General features: G+C 41.7%; 1 long non-coding RNA gene across 5 annotated transcripts in view; it reads right to left on the reverse strand.

The window, feature by feature from the left end:
* LOC126058526 (uncharacterized) overlaps positions 1–25859 on the reverse strand; it is a 217474-nt gene that overhangs the window by 125240 nt on the left and 66375 nt on the right. For 3 of the 5 annotated variants that reach the window (XR_007513237.1, XR_007513239.1, XR_007513235.1), the window contains exon 3: positions 23936–24087. The exons of 1 other annotated variant lie outside the window; for it this stretch is intronic. This is a non-coding gene — a long non-coding RNA (uncharacterized LOC126058526). Of the gene's footprint in view, positions 1–20822; positions 22639–23935; positions 24088–25859 lie in introns of those variants that run through there. One more of the 5 variants, XR_007513238.1, reaches the window with a different exon arrangement.

Raw genomic sequence — 25859 nt, forward strand, 5'->3', positions numbered from 1 at the left:
CAGGAGAGGGGCATGTGTGAAGCGTTCTGGAGCATAGATAAGGGTATTACACATTTGGTGTTGGGGCTAGGAGTCAGTGAGAAGCACAGGGCAGGTGACATTTAAGCTTGGCCTTGAAGCCTAAGGAGAATTTGTGCAGGTGGCAAAGACAGATGAGAAATGTACCAGTAAGGGGCCGTGGCAATGAATTACATGCCCAGTGCACTGGGGAATGACTGAAGCACTTTGTCATAATGATTAAAGCTTTGGTACACATCAACGTTGCTTGGGGTGGGTATAGAGCCAATGGGTCTCTTAGGAGACCCATCCCCATGATGCTTGAGTATTCTCTGCTTTTATCAGTTTAGATACTGAGCTTTCTAAGCGAGATTGACTAAGAAAGTCTACAACCAAAAAGTTTGAAAATCACTGTGTGAGAGAATAGGTATCAAAGTTAGAGCATAGCTTCAAATGATGCTGAAAATGTAGGCTTGGATCAGATTATAAGAATGCCTAGCGAAACTATTGGGAATCTATGCTTCATCTGTTGGAAGGCACTTGTGAGCAGTAAGAATGTTCATGGAGTATCTGCAAATCCCTACTGACCTATCTCCGAGGATTTAAGGTCTGCAACCTATACTCTCATACTTGCTGGTTCCTGTTGTAAAAAGAGATAAGTGGAGAAGGAAATTATTAGGATGTCCTCTCCCCAGTGCCAGAACGTGTGTGATGGTTAATTTTATGTAGCAACTTGACTAGGCTGTGATTCTCGGTGGTTTGGGAGATACTTGACATGCTGCTGTTCCATGATGTAATATAATGCAATCATCTTCCATGATGTGATCTGATCTGAGCAGCCAATAAGTTGAAAGGGGAATTCCCTTGGGGATGTGGTCTATCTCCAGGACATGAACTGATATTCTGACAGAGCTCACTCTCTCTCAGTCATGCACTGTTCTCATTGCCTGGCCTCAGGATCTTGGAACATAAGCCTGAAGAAGTATCCTACCTGCCACCTGAGCTGCAGATTTTGGATTTGCCAGCTGCCACAATCCAGCGAGCCAGTAGTAGTCTCTAGCCTACCTACCGCCTGACCTACAGGTTTGAGACTTGCCAATCCCACAATTGTGTGAGCCATTTCATTGAAGTCGGTCCCTTTCTATACATTTATATATAGAAGTCTCACTGGTTTTGCTCCTCTTGAGAACCCAATTAAGATAATGGGATATGGATATACTTTGATGCCCTGAGACTAGAATTTGTGTTAGGCTCCTGTGACTTGCAGAGTCATGTCCAGATTTCAATCATTCCTGAGGATTTGCTGTAAGAATACTTGCAAAGCGTAATTGTATATAATACCATCTCAGTAATCACAGAGCTCGGTGCCCATGGAGACGCCTCCATCGTCAGTACAAGAGCAACTGCAGGGCCCACAGTGGTTCTGGAAACCTGTCATATACTCTTTCGCCCAGAGGTTTGCATCTGATGCACTCTATTCTATGGCACCACCGGTTAGCCTTGCACTCAATATTTAGTATGTGGGTAAACATGTCAAAGATTTTGAAGATGGCACAGGACCAGGCAACATTTTGTTCTAAGTAAGGTCATCATGAGTCAGAGCAGACTCAATGGAAAATAATGACAGCAACATGTGGGTAAAAATATTAAATGCTTTATATTTATATGCTCATTTAAGCCTCACAACAGCCCCATGTTAGATATTTTCATCATCACCCGAGTTTGGCAGATAAAGTGCCTGTGGTTGCCCCACTAAGAGGTGGCAGAGTCAGGATTTGAAATGATGATTGCCCAGCTTCCGAGCCAACTGAATCTGCATCTGGCTTCCCATTGTGATTCTTTCCTTTTCTTTGAGTCTCTATTGCTTCTATTTTTCCTGCCACCTGTTTGAGATTTCACAATTTCCCAAGTTAAATTCTGATTGGAAGCACCTCTGCTAAGCAGCTTTCTCACAGTAGGCCACTACCTAGAATTCTGGTCCCCCTCTCATGTCTAGCTTATAGGAGGCTTATGTCCCCTTGGTCCAGGGCTGGATTGCCAAATAAGTAAGGTATGCACAGACCCAACTGTGCCTCCCCCACAGTCTGGAGTGCACAATTTCACCTGTCCCCCACCACATCAAAGATGTGGTGAAACCCAGGTGAAATTGCTCACCACATATTAGCAAGTAAATACGATTAAGTCATGTGTACCTCGCTGAATGCGAGCTGGTGCATACCATGCTTACTGGTTAATCCTTCCCTGTCTTGGTCCCCCTCTTCTATTTAGTTTATGTATGATTTTGTTGTTGTTTTATTTTGTGTGTTGTATTTGTTGTTGTTTTGTTCATGTATATTCATATTCCTCATCCAGTTGGAGGTGTCATAAATTATGATCAAGTGATTCCCAAGCTCACTGTGTTCAGAAGGGGTCTATGGGCATGGTAGGCATGCAAGAGTCTCATATACTGATCTCTAGTACAAACTGTCCCATGAACAAGAGTTGAGCCTCCTGTTAGTTGCCTATATTCAGAATTGTACTTTCCCTATCTATCCAACCCAAGTCACTGGTCTATATATAGGGCACTTCTTCCCATACTCCTGGTCTACATCCCAACACCATATTGGCGAGAGAGCTTCCATCTGAGCATCCAGGTTGGCTGATGTCCCGAATCCCTGACAAATTCTTCTAGGCCTCTTCCTTAAGGGTTCGGTCTTTTGAGGCCCTATTTTAACCTAGAACCTTTACTTGCTCATGATTTACCTTACAATACATGTGACTTTCCTAATAATGTTGCCAGCTGAGAGGCAGTCTTCAGTAATGCACTAATCCTGAGTAATGGTAGTGACAACACCTTGGCAATGGGCAGAACAAAGGTAGCCCCAGAGGCTGGTAAGCAAGAACCATGTTAATCAATCAAGTCTGGTTGAAAGGCTGCTTCTGGACTAGAATGAAACTATATACATTAAAATGAGTCATTTTAATATATGCACATGTCATAAATATGAAAAATATAACCTATATGAGGGAGGCTCAATGTACCTATTTTACTTGAAATGGTAGAATTTTGACTCTAAGCGGACTATAAAAAGGTGGGTATATCGTAATCCCTAAAGCAACCACTTAAAAAAAAAAGAGAGATAGACCAAATGTCCACAGATTAATTAAAATGAAATGCTAACACATATTCAAATAATCCAAAAGAAAAAATTAAAGGAGAATGGAAAAGAAAATCAAAGGGGACTAATAGAAAGCAAGTAAGTGGTAGACTTAAATCCAACCCTATCAATAATTATATTAAATGTTAGTTAACAGACCAGTAATAGACAGAGATTGCCAGATTACATCAGGAAAACAAGAAAAGCCAACCACGTACTCTCTACAAAATGTCCCTTTTAAATATAAAAACGTAGGTAAGGTACAAGTAAAAAGGTACAGAAAGATACATCGTGCAAATGGGCCATAATGGATTGCTTTTGTGTGGCCTTTCTTGCCATGGTCTTGTAGCTCCCATTCAAGTAATTGGGTTGTTGTTGCTGTTAGGTGCCATCAAGTTGGTTTCACCTCATAGCGACCCTATGTACCACAGAACGAAACACTGCCTTGTCCTGCACCATCCTTACAATTGTTGTTAAATGCTTGAGCCCATTGTTGCAGCCACTGTGTCAGTTCACCTCATTGTGGGTCTTCCTCTTTTTCACTGACCCTGTACTTTACCAAGCATGATGTCCTTCTCCGGGGACTGATCCCTCCTGACAACATGTCCAAAGTATGTAAGATGCAGTCTTGCCATCCTTGCTTCTAAGGAGCATTCTGGTTGTGCTTCTTCCAAGACAGATTTGTTTGTTCTTTTGGCAGTCCACAGTATATTCAATATTCTTCACCAACACCACAACTCAAAGGTGCCAACTCTTCTTCAGTCTTCCTTATTCACTGTCCAGCTTTCACATGCATATGATGTAATTGAAAATAGCATGGCTTGGGTCAGGCGTACCTTAGTCTTCAAGGTGATGTCTTTGGTTTTCAACACTTTAAAGAGGTCCTTTGCAGCAGATTTTCCCAATGCAATGTGTCTTTTGATTTCTTGACTGATGCAGTCAAGAAATCAAGTAATTGGGTGGGACTGTGCAAATATGGTAACTATGGCCCACCAAGGGGATTGGTCAGTTTTGCCATTCTGCTGGGTTTGAAATGAGCCATTGCAGAGGTGGGAAAGAGAGGATCCCATCACTATCAAGGAAGAAGAGCTGGCACATCCTTTGGACCCCGGATCCCTGCCCTGAGAAGCTCCTGGAACCAGGAGACTGAGGGAGAGTGAGCTGTAACATTGAAGCTGGCAGAGACCCAGGGGCAGAGATCCAGCAGCAGGAGATGGCATAGTGGGCTTCCTGGCCCAAGGAAAAAGAAAGTGGAGTGCCTTTGGGCAGAGGCGAAGGGCCAGGGAAAGTGGAGGCTGGGAAGAGGCTGTCCTGATGTGAGAACTGTATCCTAAGCATTTCTGAACCTGAATTGTAACTGTTACTTCCCTTGTAATAAACCCCATAATCATGAGTGTGGTCTGTGAATTCTGTGTGGCCATTGAATGAAATATTGAACCCAGCATATAATTAGAGAGTGCTATGGGAGGGATGGTGGGTGTCAGAGTAGGTAAAGATGGTGGAGAGAGGAGGCATGTCTGATCTCTGCCTCAGAGGAATCAGCCTTGGGCTGTTGATCTTGATTCTCCACCCCCTTGTGAAGTTAGAGAAGGTCAGACACTGCCCCCAAGCCATTTTTTCCAACAAACACTAATTTTACATGAAAAAAAAAAAGCTGTAGTGGCTCTATTAATATTAAAATAGACTTCAGAACAAGGAAACTTACCAGGATGAAGAAACCCTTTGCCATAGAGTTATTCCGACTCATAGTGACCCCATACAACAGCGTAGAACTGCGTCATAGGGTTTCCAAGGAGTGGCTGGTGGATTTGAACTGCCAACTTTTTGGTTAGCTGCCATAGCTCTTAACCACTAAGCCACCAGGGCCCCACTGAAAGACCATATGTAATGATAAAACATTACAATCATAAATGTGGGGTATATCTAAAGCCAGAACTTCAAAATACATGGAGCAGAACTGGATGGATCTGAAAAAAGAACTGGCCACACTTATCAGGGCCAGATTAAGGCCTGCTGATGCCCTACATATCACCCACCAATTGTGCCCCTCAGACCTTCCAATGTGTAAAAAAAAAGAGCTTAACAATGAGAAGTGTCTGTCACACAAATCAGCTGAGGCCTTAAATGGTTGCAGTCCCAGGCAGCTGTGTTTACACTCGATGAATGTGAAGCTCTCCTGTGATGAACTGGAAACAAATGTGATATCTGGTGGCACCTTTTAGACTTCAGTCACTCACCAAGTCAAAAACAAGAAAAAAGGTTTTTTAACAATGGAGCTTAAAGTTGAACAGGGTGGATAAAGAGTTCAAAAAAAGAAAAAAACCTGTGGCAATGGTAGAGTTAAGAACATGATGGCCAGGGAAAATGACATTCTGTGGTGTCCCCTTCCCTTGGTGCCCCAAGCACAGGCTTATTTTGCCTACTGGCTAATCCAGGGCTGAGCCTTATACATCCCTTTCTCTATAACTGATAGCAATGCAGATAGAAAACCAGCAAGGGTATAGAAACCATACACAACATTACAAACCAAATTTAACTCATTGATATTTAAAGTCAGGTAGCCTGGTTAGTTCTTTTTCATGTGGTTAAATCCCATTTAGCCTCCGGGCTCTGCTTAGCTGTGATGTTCTTGGGAAGGCCATTCCTGGATCTCAGGTTATATAGCCTCGTAGTTCCTTACATGTCCTCTGTTTGGCACTCATATTTAATTGCAAGTACCAACGTCGTAAGGAGTGTCTGCTTCATTCAAATTTTACCCTCAGTGTCCAAATTCTATTTCAGTGCCCGGCACAAACCATGTGCATAACACATATTGATGTGAGATAGAAATCATTAAAGATTAGCGCATATCATAATTACTCTGGAAGTTTATTAAATATTCAGATATATTGGCTTCAGTGGATCTGTGATGGGACCCAGGAATTTGCACTATTTCAAGCATTTTTTTTTTCATATTTTGATGCACAGGGATATTTAACAGTTGATTGTTGAGTGAATATTAATGGATGGATACATGGATGGGTGGATGGGTGGGTGGGTGGGGGGATGGGGGGATGGATGGGTGGGTGGGTGGATGGGTGGATGAATGGATGGATGGGTAGATGGATGGATGGATGGATAGCAATATGGAAACATTAATTATCCATTTAATTAATAGATGGACAAATAAGTACATTGCCAAGCTGAGGCCAGATGGGAGGTTGTGTTGCCTACACTGAAATTCTACTCTTTGATGCATCTATCCTGAACAGGCAGTAAGACTTCCCTTTGACATCTCTTTAAACAGATGGAACAGTTTTCTCATATCATCATCCTATTTCATATGCCCCACCAACACTCCAGATGAAACCTCCGTGCTAAGCCTTTATAGAAACAAACAACTGGGAACAAGGCAAAGTCATAATAGACTTGAAAGTAAGCACTAGTTAGCCATTTAAATAACCATCATCTCCCTAAACGTGAACTCCTCAAGACCAACACTGAATAAATTCAGAGAACAGATCTATTAACTGAAAATGAATAAACCAGTATTTATGAAATGGGTAATTTGGATTTGATTAATGTTTATAAATGTGTTTACATATGAATTGAATATTAACCTATAGCTCGAAAGGGTTTAATTAGCTTTGGAATGTTGTTTGCGAGCACAATGAAAAATAACCAATTCACCAAGGGGAAGTCAAAGGATATCTGCAAGCACAAAGGAGGTCAATTAATTAAGCAATTTGCATACATTTGAATGGTTATTTTCAGGGTGTTTTTTCTGACATTTAGCTCTTCCTTTTCCCATATTGTGTTTCCAGTGTTCTATTTATACGACATACCAATCAGCCAGCCACACCAAGTGCATCCTGATCAGCTCTGGAGTAAGCCCACAGCCCACGGTCTCCCGGAGAACTGGGTATCCGTGCACTGATAACACAATAACTCATCCAAATGTGCCCTAGACTGACGGGGGGCGGGGGGGGGAATCAGGTTTAAAATAAGACAAAATACTGGTCCACAGCAACAGGAACATAGTAGGAGCTCCATAGTATTTGAGCGAACAGCTGAGTGAAAGCTATAATGGATATTAAAGATCATTAAATGCGGTGATTTTTAAAGATCACTGCATTATTACAGAGCCCTCCGGTGGCACAAAGGCTTAGCCAACTGAATACTAATCTAAATGTTGGTGTTCAAACCCACCCAGAGGTACCTAGGAAGAAAGGCCTGGCAACCTGCTTCTGAAAGGCCACAGCCTTGAAAACCTTCTGAAAGGCCACAGCCTTGAAAACCATATGGAACAGTTCTACTCTGCAGCACATGGGGTCACCATAAGTTGGAGTCGACTTGATGGCAACAGGTTTAATTTTCGTTTTGTTGTTATCGTTCTTTTTTTGCATATAGTTCTTTTTCAACATTTTAAACTCAAACCTTCAAAACTGCTTTAGCCCACTATACTTTCCACTTACCCATGTCTCAGGAAGATTCTGAAAAGTCTTACTTTATTTCAATTGTTTTATAAAAATCATATTTTATTTAATGAATAAGGAAGACCAAAGAAGAATTGACGCATTCGAACTATGGTGTTGGTGAAGAATATTGAATATATCATGGACTGCCAGAAGAATGAATAAATCTGTCTTGAAAGAAGTATAGCCACAATGCTCCTTAGAAGTGAAGATGGCAAGACTTCGTCTCAGGTATTTTGGATGTGTTGTCAGGATGGACCGGTCCCTGGAGAAGGACATCATGCTTGGTAAAACTGGTGGTCCAAAAAAATAGAGGAAAACCCTCAGTAAGATGAATTGACACAGTGGCTGCAGCAAGGGGCTCAAACACAGCAACAATTGTGAGAATGGCGCGGGACCAGGCGGCATTTCTTTCTGTTGTACGTAGGGTCTCTATGAGTTGGAACAGACTAGACAGCACCTAACAGCAAGAGCAACATATTCAATACGCTTCTACAAAGGAGTTATTTTGGCCCTCCAGGTTCTGATAAGATCCTATGCAGAACTTCCACAATTTCCAACACGTGTCAGTATTATTGAAGCCAATAATGCAAAGGAGCCCTGATGTGCAGTGATTAAGCACTCAGCTGCTAACCAAAAGGTCCTCAGTTTGAACCCACCAGCCGCTCCAAGGGAGAAAGATCTGGCAATCTGCTTCAGTAAAGATTACAGCATAGAAAACCCTATGGGGAAGTTCCACTCTTTCCTATAGGGTTGTTATGAGTTGAAATCAACTCAATGGCAATGGTCTTAGCGCAGTTAGCTAGTTAATCAAATAATGATGAGTAACTAGACATGCAATGATACCAAACCTCTACCCCCAACAAAGGCCAACAAAGAGGCCATTGCCAATCAGATGCCCAAGAGCTGGAAGTGAGGCAGAGGAAGAAGAGCACCAAGAAAGAAGCCATTCCTAGTGTGTGTTGTAATGTATCCAATTGTGCAAAGTGCTCTTACATGCATTATTCAATATCAATCTGTGAAAGAAGCATTGAAAGTGCTATTGTCCTCATTTGAAATACGAGGAGGCGTGTCCTTTTCATTGGAGTGTGATACCTGAGGCATTATCACTGGCATGCTCAATTCTTAAGCTCAGGGGTCCTCAGCCTTCAGGCCAAGAAAAAGTGCCGAGAATAGTGCAGAAAGACAATCCATTCACTCGGAGTGGAGTGAGCATTTTGCTTTGCTTTGTGAGCATCCCCCTGCATTTTGTGACGACAAGGAATTTTTTACTAGAAAAAAATCTGCCCACCCCTCAAAACACAATTCCCTAATTTATTGGATAATACTTAACATTTTTTCTTTTTAACAGTGAACAGAGCATTTCTTTCCACAGAGATAAACAAAGAATGAAGAAGATAATGCTAGGAGCAGTACTTGTTTAGGCTATCAATAAAAACTAAGGTGTACAGGATACATAGTGAATCCTGTCTTTCCATTGTTTGAGTCAGGTGGAAATTTAGACAGAACCTGATAGAAATAAATCCCTCAAATGAGACTATTAGTAGGGGTGCCTTGGAAAGAAAGACTAATTCATGAAAGGCATTCAGCTATACTAAAGGCAATCTTTGTCCACTTCCTAACTTGGTCCATTTCTGGATCTAGGTGATCTCTCTTACCAGCCAAATATTTGGCATATCAGTTCTGGATTAGGCATTGTGAGAGGCAGGAGAAGACACTATAAAGTACATGGAACTTGGAGTCACATCCTTCAGTTTAAAAGAGTAGGGAAATCAGTATACTGAGAGTCTGCAATGAACCAAGCACTGTACTAGGGCCACTGACATACACTGTCTAATTGAATTGTCACAATAACTCTTTGAAAAAAAAAATCATTCCTGTTTTAGTTATTTTGTAAGTAAGGCTCGTGGAATGTTTAAAACGTGTCCATTTTCCCTTAAGTACTAAGCAGCAGAGCCAAGACTTGAGCTCAAATCTGTTGTTATTAGTTGCCCTCAAGTCTGACTAACCAGATTCCAGATTCTTTCTTTTGTTCCACTGCATGCTAACGAGAGCATCTTTGGCTCAAAACTTAATCTCTCTGCAACTGAGCCCTCTCCTTAGCTAAGTGGGGGGAGGGCTCACTGCTAACAGTTTATCTGACTGCCTCTCAATCATTATAAGGATCAGTTGTAACAATGAAACCACTTACATGTGCAATGCGCCTTGAAAGTTTACACAGTGTAGTGTAAAAATGTGGACACGTGAATTTGTTTGTCATTATAATGCCCCTCTCAGCAAACAGAGTCTTTGAGAAATTTCACTGCCTTTGTTCGAACTCTACTGAAATTCCTAGAGAACTCCATTCCTGAAAATTACACCCAACACAGGAAATAATTATATTAATTAGAGTCTCCACGTACTGAACTTATGATAAAAATGAATAAAATGTTTACAAACAAACTGGATAGCAAACACTATTATTCATAATGTACTTCCATTTACGGCTATGACATGCATGTTACATTGTCCAATTTAGCCACTGAAAATATTTAGAGAAGCTAGATAAAACATGAAAAAAATCTGAAGGCTTCAGGTAGCTACCAAAGCAGCAAAGACTTAGGGTCCAAGAGTGTGGACAAAAGAGAAGCATAAAGAAAGAATCCAGGAGACAAACCTAAATGACTGAAAATCAATACGCAATAGAAAAAGATCCTCAGGAGACTTGAATTGGAATTGGCAGTAATAGACTTTATCATTGTTATTTTTGGGTGCCGAGTCAGTTCCAACTCATAGTGACCCTACGTGCAACAGAACGGAACACTGCCCGGTCCTGCGCCACCCCTGCACAATCGTTGCTATGTTTCCATTGCAGCCATTGTGTCAATCTACCTCATTGAGGGTCTTCCTCTTTTACTCTGACCCTCTACTTCACCAAGCATGATGTCCTTGTCCAGGGACTGGTCCCTCCTGATAGTATATCCGAAGTACTGAGATCAAATCTCACCATCCTTGCTTCTAAGGAGCATTCTGGTTCTATTTCTGTCAAGACATATTTGTTTGTTCTTCTGGCAGTCTGTGGTATATTCAGTGTTCTTTACAAAAACCATAATTCAAAAACATCAATCCTTCTTCAGTCTTCTTTATTCACAGTCCAGTTTTTGCATGTATAGGAGGTGATTGAAAACACCATGGCTTGAGTCAGGCCCACCTTAGTCCTCAAAATTACACCTTTGTTTTTAACACTTTAAAAGGTCTTTTGTAGCAGATTTGCCCAATGTAATAGTGTCATTTGAGTTCTTGACTGCTGCTTCCATGTGCATTCATTGCGGATCCAAGTAAAATGAAATCCTTCACAACTTCAATATTTTCTTCATTTATCATGATGTTGCATTTTGGTCCAGTTATGAGAATTTTTGTTTTCTTTATGTTTAGGTGTTATCCAGGATGCTCCCTAGAGGCAAGGATGGCGAGACTGCGTCTTACATGCTTTGGACATGTTGTAAGGAGGGATCAGTCCCTGGAAAAGGACATCATGCTTGTCAGAGTGCAGGGTCAGTGGAAAAGAGAAAGACCTTCAGCGAGGTGGATTGACACAGTGGCTGCAACAATGAGCTCAAGCATAACAACGATTGTAAGGACAGCGCAGGACCTGGCAGCGTTTCGTTCTGTTGTGCATAGGGTCGCTATGAGTCGGAACCGACTTGACAGCACCTAACAACAGCAATAACAGGTGTTATCCATACTGAAGGCTGTAGTATTTTATCTTCATCAGTTAAGTGCTTCAAGTCCTCTTCACTTTCAGCAAGAAAGGCATTGTAATCTGCATATTGCAGGTTGTTAATGAGTCTTCCTCCAATCCTGATGCCCCACTCTTCTTCATATAGTCCAGCTTCTCAGATTATTTGTCCAGCATACAAACTGAATAAGTATGATGAAAGAATTCAACCCTGATGCACACCTGTCCTGATTTTAAACTACATAGTATCTCCTTATTCTGCTCAAACAATTGCCTCTTGGTCTATGTACAGGTTTCACATGAACACAATTAAGTGTTCTGGAATACCCATTATTCACAATGTTATTCATAATTTGTTATGATCCCCACAGTCGAATGCCTTTGTCTAGTCAATAAAACACAGGTGAACATCTTTCTGGTATTCTCTGCTTTCAACCAAGGTCCATCTGACATCAGTCATGATATCCCTCCTTCCATGTCCTCTTCAGAATCTTGCTTGAATTTCTGGGAGTTCCCTGGTGATGGACTGCTGTAACCATTTTTGAGTTATCTTCAGCACAATTTTACCTGCATGTGGTACGAATGAAATTATTTGGTAATTTCCACATTCTGTTAGACCACCTTTATCCACCTTTCTTAGCAATGAGCACAAACATGGATTTCTTCCAGTTGGTTGGCCAGCTGGCTGTCTCTAAAATTTCTTGGCAAAGACAAGTAAATGCTTCCAGCATTGCATCCATTTGTTGAAACATGTCCATTGGTATTCCTCCAATTCCTAGAGACTTGTTTTTCACCAGTGCCTTCAGTGCAGCTTGGCCTTCTTCCTTCAGTACCATTGGTTCTCGACTATATGCTACCCCCTTGTGATGGTTAAGATTGTGTGTCAACTTGGCTGGGCCATGATTCTCAGTGTTTATATGTGATCACTCCCATGACTACTGTAAGTAGTCAATCAGTTAAAAGAGGGTTTCCTTGGGTGTGTGGACTGTATCCGAATATAAGTAGATGTTCTGGCTTTTGCCTGCACCGGATCCTACAGCTGGCTCCTGTTTGTCTGACCTCTGGTTCTTGGGACTCGAACTAGCAGCTTACCTGCCGATGTTAGGACTCATCAATCTTCACAGCCTGTGAGCAAGAGCTGCTCTCCAACCTGCTGATCTTGGGTTCACCAGCCCCTGTGGCTATGTGAATCACAAGAAGCCTCTAGCCCGATCCATGGACTTGGGATGTTCCAGGCTCTACAATCGTGTGAGGCATTTCCTTGATATAAATTTCTCTATATGTATATTTATACACTTAACCGATTTTGCTTCTCTAGAGAACCCAGCCTAAGACACTCCTAAAATAGTTTAACATTGACCAGCTCTTTTTGGTACAGTGACCCTGTGCATTCCTTCCATTTTCTTTTGATGCCTCCAGCATCACTCAATATTTTGCCAGTGGAATCCTTCAGTACTACAACTTGAGGCTTGAATTTTTTCAGCTTGAGAAATGCTGAGCATGTTCTTCGCTTTTCGCTTTCTAACTCCAGATCTTTGCACATTTCATACTTTACTTTGTCTCCTCGAGCCATCCTTTGAAATCTTCGGTTCAGCTCTTTTACATGATCATTTCTTCCATTTGATTTAGGTATCTGACATTTAAGAGCAAGTTTAGAGTCTCTTCTGTCATCCATTTTAGTCTTTTTTTTCTTTCTTATCTTTTTAATGACCTTTTGCTTTCTTCATGTATGATGTCCTTGATGTCATCCTATAACTTGTCTGGTATTCAGTCATCAGAGTTCAATGCATCAAGTCTGTTCTTGAGGTGGTCTCCAAATTCAGGTGAGATATATTCAAGGATGTATTTTGGCTCCTGTGGGCTTGCTCTAATTTTCTTCAGCTTCAGCTTGAACTTGCCTGTGAGAAATTGATGATCTGTTCCACAGTCGGCCTCTGGCCTTGTTCTAACTGATGAAATTGAGCTTTTCCATCATCTCTTTCCTCAGATGTAGTCAAATTGATCCTTATGCATTCCACTCGGCAAGATCCACACATATAGGCACCATATTGGCTGTTGAAAAAAGGTATTTGCAATGAAGAAGTCATTGATCTTGCAAAATTCTCTCATGTGATCTCCAGTGTTATTTATATCACCAAGGCCGTATTTTCTAACTACCAATTCTTCTTATTTGTTTCCAACTTTCACATTTCAATCAGCAGTACTTATTAATGAATCCTGACTGCGTGTTTGATCAATTTCAGGTTGCAGAAGTTGGTAAAAATATTCAATTTCTTCGTCTTTGACATTAGTGGTTGGTGCATAAGTTTGCATAACAGCCATATTAACTGTCTTACGTGTTGGTCTGTGGATATTATCCTGTTACTGACAGTGTTGTACTTAAAGATAGATCTTGAAATGTTCTTTTGGAGGATGAGCACAATGCCATTCCTTTTCAATTTGTCATTCCTGGCATAGAAGATCATGTGATTATCTTATTCACAATGGCCAATACCAGTCCATTTCACCTCACTAATGCCTAGCATATCAACCTTTGTGCGTTCCATTTCATTTTTGATGATTTCCAATTTTCCTGGATTCATACTTTGTATATTCCACATTCAAATTATTAATAGATGTTTGCAGCTGTTTCTTTTCATTTTGAGTAGTGCCATATCAACAAATGAAGGTCTCAAAAGCTTTAACCCATCCATATCTTTAAGGTCAACTCTACTTTGAGGAGGCAGCTCTTTCCTAGTCATGTTTTTAGTGCCTTCCAACCCGAAGGGCTCATCTTCTGGCACTATACCAGACAATGTTTCACTGCTGTTCATAAGGTTTTCACTGGCCATTTTTTATTTTTTTAGAAGTAGACCGCAAGGTCCTTCTTCCTTAGTCTGTCTTAGCCTGGAAGCTCCACTGAAACCTGTCCACCATGGGTGACCCTGCTCGTATTTAAAATACTGGTGGCATAGCTGGCAGCATCACAGCAACACATAAGGCGCCACAGTGTGACAAACTGACAGATGAGTGGTGGACTTTAACATAACTATGATAAAGATGATGTAGAATATAAGGACATTTTGGAGAATTTCAGCAGAGAACAACAATCTATAAAAATGAATTTTAAATATAGGTTCAATTACTAAATAGATGAGTAGAATCATAAAATATTTGAAGAACCTGATAATAATTTTGGCCTTATTGACATATACACACCACCACACACAGAACCTGTACAGTACACAGTTCTTTGAGATGCAAATGCAACATTTTTCAAAATAGACTACATGTTGCATCACAAACACAACTTCAAGGTTACCTGTTATCAACAAAGCTGAATTTGCAAGTAGGAATGCCTGCATTTGAGTCCAGGAGTACTATCTACCAAACATGTTGCCGTCCAGTCAATTCTGACTCAGTGGCCCTATATGACAGAGTAGAACTTCCCCATAGGGTTTCCAAGGAGCTGCTGGTAGATTCAAAGTTCTGACATTTTTGTTTGCAGCTGAGAGCTTAACCACTGCACCACCAGGGCCCCTACTATTTACCAATCAACTACTTCCTGGAAATGTCACTTAAACTCCCAGAGGCTCGGGTCCCTCATCCGTAGGACAAGAACGATACACATACCCTTCCTACCTCACCAGCTTGTGGGGAATATTAAACATTAGATACACAGATGCACTCTATGAGCTGTAAAGTGCTATGGGAATACACCACTACTGCTTTGATTATTATTATTATTTTGGACTCATATAAGCAGGTAAGACACTCACATGGCTTTATTAGTACATTGAATTTTGATAATTTAAGTTCAGTCCCAGAAGAGCAGGTTGCTATTCTCAGACACTGAGAAAATGCAGCTTGAGAGTGTTTTCCATCTCCTTCTCGATATTCAGATCACAGAATTCACAGGCTTCTGGCAGAACTACCATTCCCCAGGCACTGGAACAGAAAGCTCTGTTACCTGCCTCTCCCCAAGTTTTGATCTTCCTTTGCCTCCTCTTCCCTTTCATTTTTTATTCATTATATGTGGTCCCTGACCTGCACCCCCGTCCTTCCTAATCTATGAAGGTAGCATGGCACAGGGCAGCAGGCATAGGGTCTGGACTCAGACAGAAGCAGGTGCTCGTGGTGGCTGAAAATTGGTTCACTGTGCCACAGTGAGCATGATGACCTCTCTGGGTCTCATTTTCTTCATCCATAAAATAGGAAAAAAAAGATTCCTGAACCAAAGACTTGTGAGTGTAAAGTGCCAACTTGGCAAACTGAGTTATTATGATTTTCCTCCTTGTCTCTTGAGGTTCATCTCAAACCAGAAAATATTTGCTAAGGATACTTTATGTCAGATGATGACCAAGTCTAGGGTTTGACATTTGTACAGACCACCAGGTGCCACTGAGTTGATTCCTACTCATGGTGATCCTATATGTGTCAAAGTAGAAATGTGTTCCATAGGGTTTTCAATGGCTAATTTTTCAGAAGTGGATCACCAGACCTTTATTCCAAGGCACCCCTTGTTGGACTTGGTCCTCCAGCCTTCTCTTAGCAGCCAAGCACATTAACCTTTTGTGCCACCCAGGGACCAAATAGCTCCCAACTCAAGCCACCTGAACCCAGTAAAATGGCGCTCTCTTGTTCACTTCACAGCTCATTCCTTCTCACATTCTTGTCTTTTGCCCAATCTCCTGTTTCCTGCCTTTCATAGGCCCCAAGAACCAAGAGCTCTGCACTGTCCCTCTGCCCTGCCTTGATATCTTTCTTTGGTTCTAATTTTCCCATGCATCTTTGTTTACGTCATTTTCTAACCACCAAGGAAAACAGCTGTAGCTTTTTCCATCCCATTCTAGGGTGGGCTCATTAGAAGCAGATTTACCTCATTCTCACAAAAGGAAATGTCCTCCAAGCCCTAAACTAGGATCTGGGGGTTCAGATGAATAAAATACTGTTAAGGATTGAATCGTGTCCCCTAAAGATTTGGATGTTATCCCATTTGGGAACAGGGTCTTCTCTGCCATGTTAATGAGCCTATAGCATGTGTCGTAAATCTAAGCACTTCCGAGTTAGTTATAAAGGAGATCATGGACACAGAGCCAAGGAAGCATAAATGGGGAAGGTAGATGCCACATGAAGATCCCCAAGAACTGGGGAACCAAGAAATAGGACATGAGGCTACAGAAGCTGAAAGAAGCAATGATCTTTCCCCAAAACCAACAAAGAGAAACTTCTTCTAGAGCTGGTGCCCTGAATTCAGACTTTTAGCCTTCTGAACTGTGAGAAAATAAATCTGTTTTTTAAAACTCTCCACTTATGGAATTTCTGTTACAGCAGCTCTAGGAAACTAAGACAAACACTGATTCTTACATTCAAAGAAAGAACCAAACCAAACCCACAGCCATCAAGTCAAGTCTGACTTATAACGACCCTATATGACAGAGCAGAGCTTCCCATAGGGTTTGCAAGCCTGAAATCTTTATGGAAGCAGACTGCCACATCTTTCTCCCATGGAATAGCTGGTGGGTTGAAACCATCAACCTTTCATTTAGCAGCCAAGCACTTAACCACTGTGCCACCAGGGCTCCTTCAAAGAAAGAAAGTGGCATCAAATTTAAGTGCTTTCATTGACCTCTACAATTTCTTAGAAATAGGTGCTAACACAAGAGTGAGCTCTGATCCAGGGCTAATTGGGATTCCCTCACTTCTCAGTTCCCCATATACAAGCTCACAGCAATTTTAATAGCAAACACTATAGTTTAAGTTGTTAACGTGTTTGGGCAGTTCTTGTTCTTTCTGCCTATTTTTCTTTCTTTTTTTCACAAGGAGAGCTGGAGGTAGACAGAAAACCAATACCTGTGAATCTGTTCCCTGTGCCTCACTTCCGAGACAGGCGTTTTGGACCCAAAGGACTCTTCTAAAGACTTCAGAACTATCCGGTCTCCTTTCCCTCCACCCTGTTGATTCATCAGTGCTGACAAATGCCAACCAAAAAGCTCATACACTCTGAAAAGTACATCCTAAGTGAAGCTGCGCTATCTCCTCTCCAAACAATCACTGCCTGGAATCTTGACTGAATCAGTTTAATTGAATTTTGGTCATTTGAAGCTGAAATATATTTGCCAAATTCAAAATCTGACCAACCATAAACTCTAGGAAAAGGATATTAACAACTCCTCATTTTGTTTAAGTTTTGATATGAATTCTAAATTTGTGTTGATCTTGATCAACCTTTATCCGTTACTGTGGTGTTCTCGTAAGAATTAATTCCTGTGGACTAAGTATTGCCTCTGATTCTAAATATCAGAGGAACTCAGAGGCATCAGCACGTCTTCTTGGAATAGTAAATACTAATAAATTTATTAAAATGATTAGGTTTATTAAATTTTATTAAAATTTAGACAAAGCTTGTTAGTAATTAAACTAATAAAGGTTAATTAAAATAAAACATGATCATATTTAATAAGAAAATCATGAATCAGATATGGATGAATTATTAAAGACTTCATTAATTAAAACTGTATTGTTGTTAGTTGTCACTGAGTCTACTCCAACTAATGGCAACCCCGTGTGTGTTAGAATAGAACTATGCTCCATAGGATTTTCACCAGCTGATTTTTCAGAAGTAGACCACCAGCGCCTTTGAGGAGCATCTGGGTGAACTCCAACCTCCAACTTTTCAGTTAGCAGCTGAGTGCATTAACTGTTTGTGCCACCCAGAAACCCTGTTGTTCTCATTAGGTGCCATCGAGTCTGTTCCGACTCATAGCGACCCTACATACAACAGAACAAAGCACTGCCCAGTCCTGCACCATCCTCACAATGGTTGTTATGCTTGAGCCCATTGTTGTATCCACTGTGTCAATCCATCTAGTTGAGGGTCTTCCTCTTTTTCTCTGACCCTCTACCTTACCAAGCATGATGCCCTTCTCCAGGGTCTGATCCCTCCTTATAACATGTCCAAAGGATATGAGACATAGTCGTACCATCCTTGCTTCTAAGGAGCATTCATTCTGCTTGTACTTCTTCCAAGACAGACCAGGAACTCTACAATGTACTAAATTCCATATAAAGGACTGTGCATAATACAAAGTTGAGAACTCACAGTCCTGTACCCCAGGAGCTCCCATTGAGTGGGGAATGAGGTTGTGTCGTTAATGACACTGGAGGTGTAGCTCTGTACTTCCAGGGGAGTCTTTGTTAGCTTACCCATGTAGTGGAGTAAGCCCCTGCAGGGAACTACCTCTTATATTAGCAGTAATGACAACATGCCCACAAGGAGAACTGCTACTAAAAAAAAAGAGCTGTCGAAATGGGCTGCACATGGGAAAGGAAGAAGGAATTAAACTTAGAAAAACAGATATTGCTCAGGTTTTGTCCCAAAGAGCCGAGGCTTCCCGAATATGGCCAATCCATGGGGACACTTTCATCAGACTACAGCCAGATAAGCAAGATAAGGGCAGTGTAGATATCCCATAAATCTCTATGTACAAGTGGTTGTTATTTTAATGCTAGGATGTATGTTTCTGACTCTTTTGAGATTAGCAGTCACCTTTATAATTACAAAATAAAGGTATTAGTAAATGATGACGGTGATGTTGTTGTTGTGTGTCGTTGACTCAATTCAGGCTCCAAGCTACCTCATGTGATAGAGTAGAACTGCCTCATAGGGTTTTCTAGGCTCTAACTTTACTGGAGGAGATTGCCAGGTCTTCCTTCTGTGGAGCCGCTGCGTGGCTTTTGGTTGGCAGTCAAGCGGGTAACTGTCATGCCTCCAGGGTTCCTTTAGTAGATGGTAGTTGTTTTAATTTTGAATGTCCTTACTTGAAAAAAATGGATCAACCTTGTGGAGGGGAAAGAGAGGGAAAAAAAAGGTGGGGGAAGAGAAGGGAAGTGAGGGGAGGGAGAGAAGGGAAGGAAGCAGGAGAGGAAAGGAGGGTAAGCTGGGCGCAATGCAGACTCACCAAAGGCTTTAGAAGAAGCACAATATCATGTTTCCATGATGGTCACTTAAAGGAAAAAGAGCAGTTTTCACTTTCTGTACTTCCTCTATGCCTCCAAGGCTTAAAGCTTCTTTTGAGAGACATAATCCACATCCAACTTGATTTTCTACCATTATCCAGTTTGCAAAATGACCACCGTCTGCTGATAGAGCAGTTTCCTTATGAGTTATCAGGGGACCAGACTTACATCTGCAGGTCCTCAGAGCTAGCTCAGCAGCTACTCTGCAGGAGAAAGGGGCTGAACAGCACCTGCTTCTCACCTCCTGCCTTTGGGGTTCAGCTCAGTTACCAGGATACCCCCACTGCTGTTGCTGGGAGTTCACCGATAAAGAAAAGGACTCCCACTTGCTTGCCTTCTCGCAGAACTTGATGGATCATATAATCAAATATTTACTAGGCTTGGGACAGTGAGACTAGTTATTAGGAAAAAGAGAAGCAGACGTTATACTTCACTGCATACTTAAGCTGAGTGGAAGACTGCACGGTTCAGAATATTATTTAATTGCTCCTAAAATAGATAGCAGGTAGCTGTGGATAAACCACTAATGTTCATAAGCTAAAGAAGCCCTGGTGGCAGAGTAGTTAAGCACTCATCTGCTAACTGATAGGTCAGTGATTCGAACTCACCAGCCACTCTGCGGGAGAAAGATGTTAAAGAGTCTCCTTACATAAAGATCACAGCCTTAGAAACCCTATGCAGCAGTTCTACTCTGTCCTATAGGGTCACTGTGAGTCGGACTCAACTAGATGCAGTGGGTATTTTCAGTGCCCTGCAATCTAGGGGGCTCATCTTCCAGAACTGTATCAGACAATGTTCTATTGTGATCCATAAGGTTTTCACAAGCTAATTTTTGGAAGCAGATCACCAGTTCTTTCTTCTTGGTGTGTCTTAGCCTGGAAGCTCCACTGAAACCTGTCCACTACGGGCGGCCCTGCTGGTATTTGAAATGCTGATGACATAGCTTCCAGCATCACACAAGTCACCACCGTGTGACAAACTAACAGATGGCTTATGGGTATTGTCCCTATATCCCCTAAAACGACATAAGTTTTTAGAGGACATCCTGCCTTGCTCAAGTACAATAAACCTGGATGCCATGAGTGGCTATGATAGAGGCATAAAATGTGACCAATCGTAAAGAGAAGAAACTGACTTAGGGGCTGGCTCAGGGAGGGGGTTTCTGGATTGACCAAGAAAGCCTGTGTATACAGAACATAGGACATAAAGCAACTGGCTGATAGAACCTTCTGGAGACCTTTGTCTTCAAGTCTTTCTCCTGGCATGTTGTATAGCGTATGGTAGCTCCTTGTATCATAGGTTTTCTGTGTTACCAAAAGTTTTCTGAACCTAGGTCAATGGCCCCTCATTTCAATCAACATGCTTCTATGAATGTCTTATACTCAACCAAATCCATAACACTGAAGAGTGAAGCAGCCCTATTGCTGTAAAAAAAAAAAAAAAAAAAACAGAAAAATTAACCAATGCTCTACTTGTCATAGAAAAATAATTATTTGACTTGTAATATTTGAACATCTACTTTTTTCCGATTATAAAATGATGGAGAAGATAATTCCTCACCCTTGCCAAACTCATAATCCCTCCCTGGAAAGATTATGGGCCCGGATTCACATCCTGAGGTGCAATCTCTAAGCCTCAGTTTTCTTATCAGTGCAATGGAGCTGACAACAGCTCCTTCGGGTAGTTTTTCTAACTGTAAATACCATGTGGGATCTCTTAACATAACACTTAACACATAGAGTGGCTCAATGAAACTTAGTGGAACACTAGACAAATTTTGGTGGCAAATAAATCGTAAGGCTTAGGATTCCTGGTCTTTTCAAATGTCGCTCCTAAGCCCGTCATTCTTGAATGTGTTTATGCCTACCATCTGTTCTCAGCACGTAAGGACTCTGTTAAAGGATTTTAGTTCATGTTTAGTGATGAGTAATGAAGTGGTGACTGGTCTCCTTACCTCTCTCTCTCTCGTACACACCCACACCCCACACATGCACCCCAAATCAAACTACACCACACCACAAACACATGCACATACACACACACACTCTCATACACACACATATACATACACACACACTCCACACACATACATCCATGTACTGCACAAATATTTATTTAGTTCCATCCATGTGCTAAGACCTATAGACAATAAAAAGGTAAATAAGAAATGCATCCTGGGGTCAGGCACTTAAAGTCAAGCAGGGGAGATAAGAAGCAGAAATCACTGGAAAGTAAGGGTGAAATGAATTATAATAGCTACAATTTTTTGCACATCTATCCTGTACCCGATATTTTTCATTCGGCATTTCTCTTTCAGAAATCAAATTTTCTTTGTTCTAAAGGAAACTTTTTTTTTTTTCTTCTCCCCACATTCCTACCTTGGCCAACAAAAGAATCTTCCCCAACAGGTCACATACTCAGAAGTACTGGGGAGGGTGCCGAAGCCCTAGTGAGGGTGCCAGAGTACTAGGCAGCAGGTACCGCAGCGGGAGCTAGAGTACTGAGGAGGACACTGAAGGTCTAGGGAGGTTGCCGACGCCCTGACGTGGTTGCTTCCGTCTTCCTCCCTTCCTTCTTTCTCCTCAGTGCCCACAACAAGAGGAGGATCTAATCCTTTGGACCAAGTTACCATTGGGTACCTCAAAAATCAGATAAACCGCATGATTTGGGTCTCTCTCACCTCTTTGTCTTGTGGGTCAGTGAGAAAGAGAATGTACTCTCCCCCTCCACCCCGGGAAATCCCACATGGGTCAGGGCTGGGATCTGCCTTCTCGCCTTTCCCTCTTGCTCTGTTTGGAGCTCTCTCTCTGTCTGTGACTGTCATTCTGTGGACCCTCAGCATTTCATCTGTTTATTCTGATGCCATTACCACGTAGAAGGCAAACCTAGAGATTTTTTTTTTTATCAGCTACCGTCACCTCCTGTTTACTGAGTGTTTGCTATATATCAGGCTTTGGGTAGAGTTTCCCAAGGTCTCCTAAACCGGAAGGGGTGGAGCTTATGTCTCTCTACCCTTTAAGCTTATACCCTTGATTCTCAGCATACAGAGCTGCATAGTTGCTTAACACTTGCTTTCTAGAGTTCAGTATTGGATCTTGACTATATGTTTTTCTCCTATTTCGTGTTAGATGCTCACAACAGCCCTGTGAGGTGACTACCATGAGGTCCCACTTGGCAAATACATTTCCATGGGTTTCCAGGCTCAGTTCTTAGAGGAGAAAGATGCATAGACTGTGGCGAGTGAAGTAAGATCCATGAACAGATAAGGAGACCTTACCAAAGAGAGCGGTATATGAGAAGGGGTGATGAAAGGTAAAACGTTTACCTTCTATTCCTGGGGAAAAAAAAAAAAAAAAAGCCCTCTATGAGGCGAGGTGCCATCACCACAAAACCTTGTTTTTCCGCAAACCCATGAGTAATTTTCTAGGTGAAGGCTGATTTCGTTCAATTCCCAAGCATTTACTGAGCACCTACAACATGGAGACAAAACTCTTGGCATGGGAGATGCAGAGAGGAATAGAAAGTTTTCTTGTATAGTCTTCGGAAAAAACAAATGCTTTAGAGATAGACAGCTTCAGTGTAATCCCCAACCTTCAAATCTACAACTGTGCGACCTTAGAAAAAATAATTCCTGTTTCTGAACCTTGCTTTCATCTGTTAAGTGAAAACAACAAAAGCTTGCTCTGCAGGTTTTGTGTCATCATCTACAATAATGAGCGCTGCACCAGACCAGAGCTTTTTATCAGTTGCTGCTGAATAGATTCTGACCAAAGGGGCCCCACATATGTCAAAGTAGAATTATGCTCCATAGGGTTTTCAATGTCTGATTTTTCAGAAGTAAATCACCAGACCTTTCTTCCGCAGCCTCTCTGGGAGGCCTTGAACCACCAGTCTTTCAGTCAGCAGCTGAGAGTGTTAACCCGTTAACCATTTGTACCACTCCAGGATTCCAACTCTGATCTCTAACAGTGCACAGTTGCTTACATTTTAGTAAATGAATCATGTGTGTTCCTGCCTCAGTGGTTTTACACACCACCTCTTTTTCCACAGCTATTTCCTATTTCATTCAATCTCAAGCACCTTCTCTTCCAGGAAGTACCTTTGCATAGAAACCTGATTGCACCCTGCTTTCCTCTATTGCAAATATCTTTGCACATTATTGTCCTTGCCACTGAAACATGAGCTTGTTGAGGAAGAAATGTCTTGATTTGAACATATCATTGATGGTAACCCATCATCTGTTGCACGGCAACTTTTCACTGATTAAAAGTCCCTATTAAATGTAAACATTGATTATAAAATACATTCCAATTTCATAACACTTAGAAATCAAACAATGTGCATTTTATACTGAGAAAATATGATTTGTTGGGTGAATTCTGTATTCTCAGCACCTGGCACATGACACACAAATTTGTGAAGCATTCCATATTTTTTGGAACCCTGGTGGTCCAGTGGTTAAGGGCTCAGCTGCTAAGCAAAAGGTCAGCATTTCAAATCCATCAGTGGCTCCTTGGAAACCCTATGGAGCAGCTCTACTCTGTCCTAGAGGTCACTGTGAGTCGTAATTGACTTGACTGGAAAGGGTTTGGTTTTGGTGACGCATAGTAGTGATGATGTTTAATACTCACAAATATCCATGTGATTTTCCACATCTCCTAGTCCCCATGGAATTGGATGATGTCATGCAATTCCGTCTTGCCAGTTGAACACAAGCAGAAGTGGAGCTCAGTGGATTAGGCCAAGAAGGGATCCTCTGCAGATGTTATAGTAGCCAAAACCTCTGTATACAGAATGAGCCTCAATGTTACAGCAGTGTTCAGGAATGTTCCTGTGTGCCCAAGAGACTTCCACTTGGTTCCCATATGGGCATTGCTTGAAATAAATTATCAATTAATAGATCTTTATGAATGAGCAACATATCCCAAGCGCTATGCTAGGCTTCAAAAAGAAGACTTCAAAACAAGATGGACTCCACAGCGTGCTTCTAACCCTAATGAAGTTCTCAGTTTAAGGAAAACAGACAGTGGATAAATAATTACAAACGCTGTGAGGGTCACAATGCTAAAGGCGTAAAAGTTGAGATGTTCGGAATTAAGGTGTCTGAGTCAGCTTCCCTTGTTTAAAGGCCAGCCCCAGCATGGATTAGCTGTGCTACTCAATTACTCAGACCCTCAGATGTTGTTGTTGTTGCTGTTGTTGTTGCTGTTAGGTGCCATAGAGTAGTCTCTGACTCTCAGTGACCTCATGTATAATAGAACAAAATGTTGCCTGGCCCTGTGCTGTCCTCACAATTGTTGCTATATTTGAGTCTGCTGTGCAGCCACTGGAAACCCTGGTGGTGTAGTGGTTAAGAGCTATGTCTGCTAACCAAACGGTCAGCAGTTCGAATCCACCAGGAGCTCCTTGGAAACTCTATGGGGCAGTCTACTCTGTCCTATAGGGTCGCTATGAGTCGGAATTGACTCGATGGAACTGGGTTTGGTTTGGTTTCTTTTTGATGCAGCCGCTATGTCAATTCATCTCATTGAGAGTCCCCTTTTTCAATGACCCTTTATTTTACCAAGCGTGATCTCTTTCTCCGGTAATCGGTCTCTCCTGATGATATCTGCAAAGTAAGCAAGATGAAGTCTCCCAAACCTCGCTTCTAAGGAACTTTTTGGCTGTACTTCCTCCAAGACAGATTTATTTGTTCTTCTGCCAGTCCAGGGTATATTTGATATCCTTTGTCCACACCATAATTCAAATGTGTCAGTTCTTCTTTGGTCTTTCTTTCCTCAGATACCTTTTCTATAAAGTAGAGATAATGCAACTACTTATTTTATAGTGCTGTTGTGAGGGTTAAGCCAGATGAGTCAGGCAGACCGCCTAGCAATGGTTAATTTAACACTTAGCAACCTCCAGGGTTATTACCAGGAAGTTCAGGGGCTCCACCAGTGTGTATCACAGGGATCAAACCTAGCCTGTGCAGTCAGGAGATAGCATTTAAAGTAAGATCTGAAGAAAAGATGGAAACTAGCCAGGGGAAAAGTTCTAGAAAAGATTTTCTGGAGAATTCCAAGGAGAAGGACTGGCATGACCAACAGATTTAAAGTACTAAAGAATATGTAGAAAATATGTTGGTGTTTCAGTAGTAGAATTTTTAATCCCCATGTGGGACATCCAAATTTGATTCCCAGTCAATGCACCTCAGGCACCACATGCCTATCAGTGGAGGCTTGGTGTTGCTATCACGCTGAACAGGTTTCAGCAGAGCTTTCAGACTAAGACAGACTAGGAAAAAGGGTCTAGCGATCTCCTTCCAAAACTCAGTGCACAAAGACCCTCTGGACCACAAGCATCCAATCCATTGTGCATGAAGTTGCCGTAAGTCAGGGGGTGACGTGACAGCAGCTAACGACAACATGTGGAGAGGTAGGTAAGGACCAGGTTATGAAAAGCATTTGAAGATCAGAGATGGATTTTAGAATTTATCCTAAGTTGAAAGAAAAGTCCCTGAAGACTGCAGACTTGCTTTTGGATTTTGCCAAGGTAGGGAGGCTGCCCTTTCCTGCT

Source organism: Elephas maximus, chromosome 15 (assembly GCF_024166365.1).
Source record: "Elephas maximus indicus isolate mEleMax1 chromosome 15, mEleMax1 primary haplotype, whole genome shotgun sequence".
NCBI classification, from domain to species: Eukaryota; Metazoa; Chordata; class Mammalia; order Proboscidea; family Elephantidae; genus Elephas; species Elephas maximus.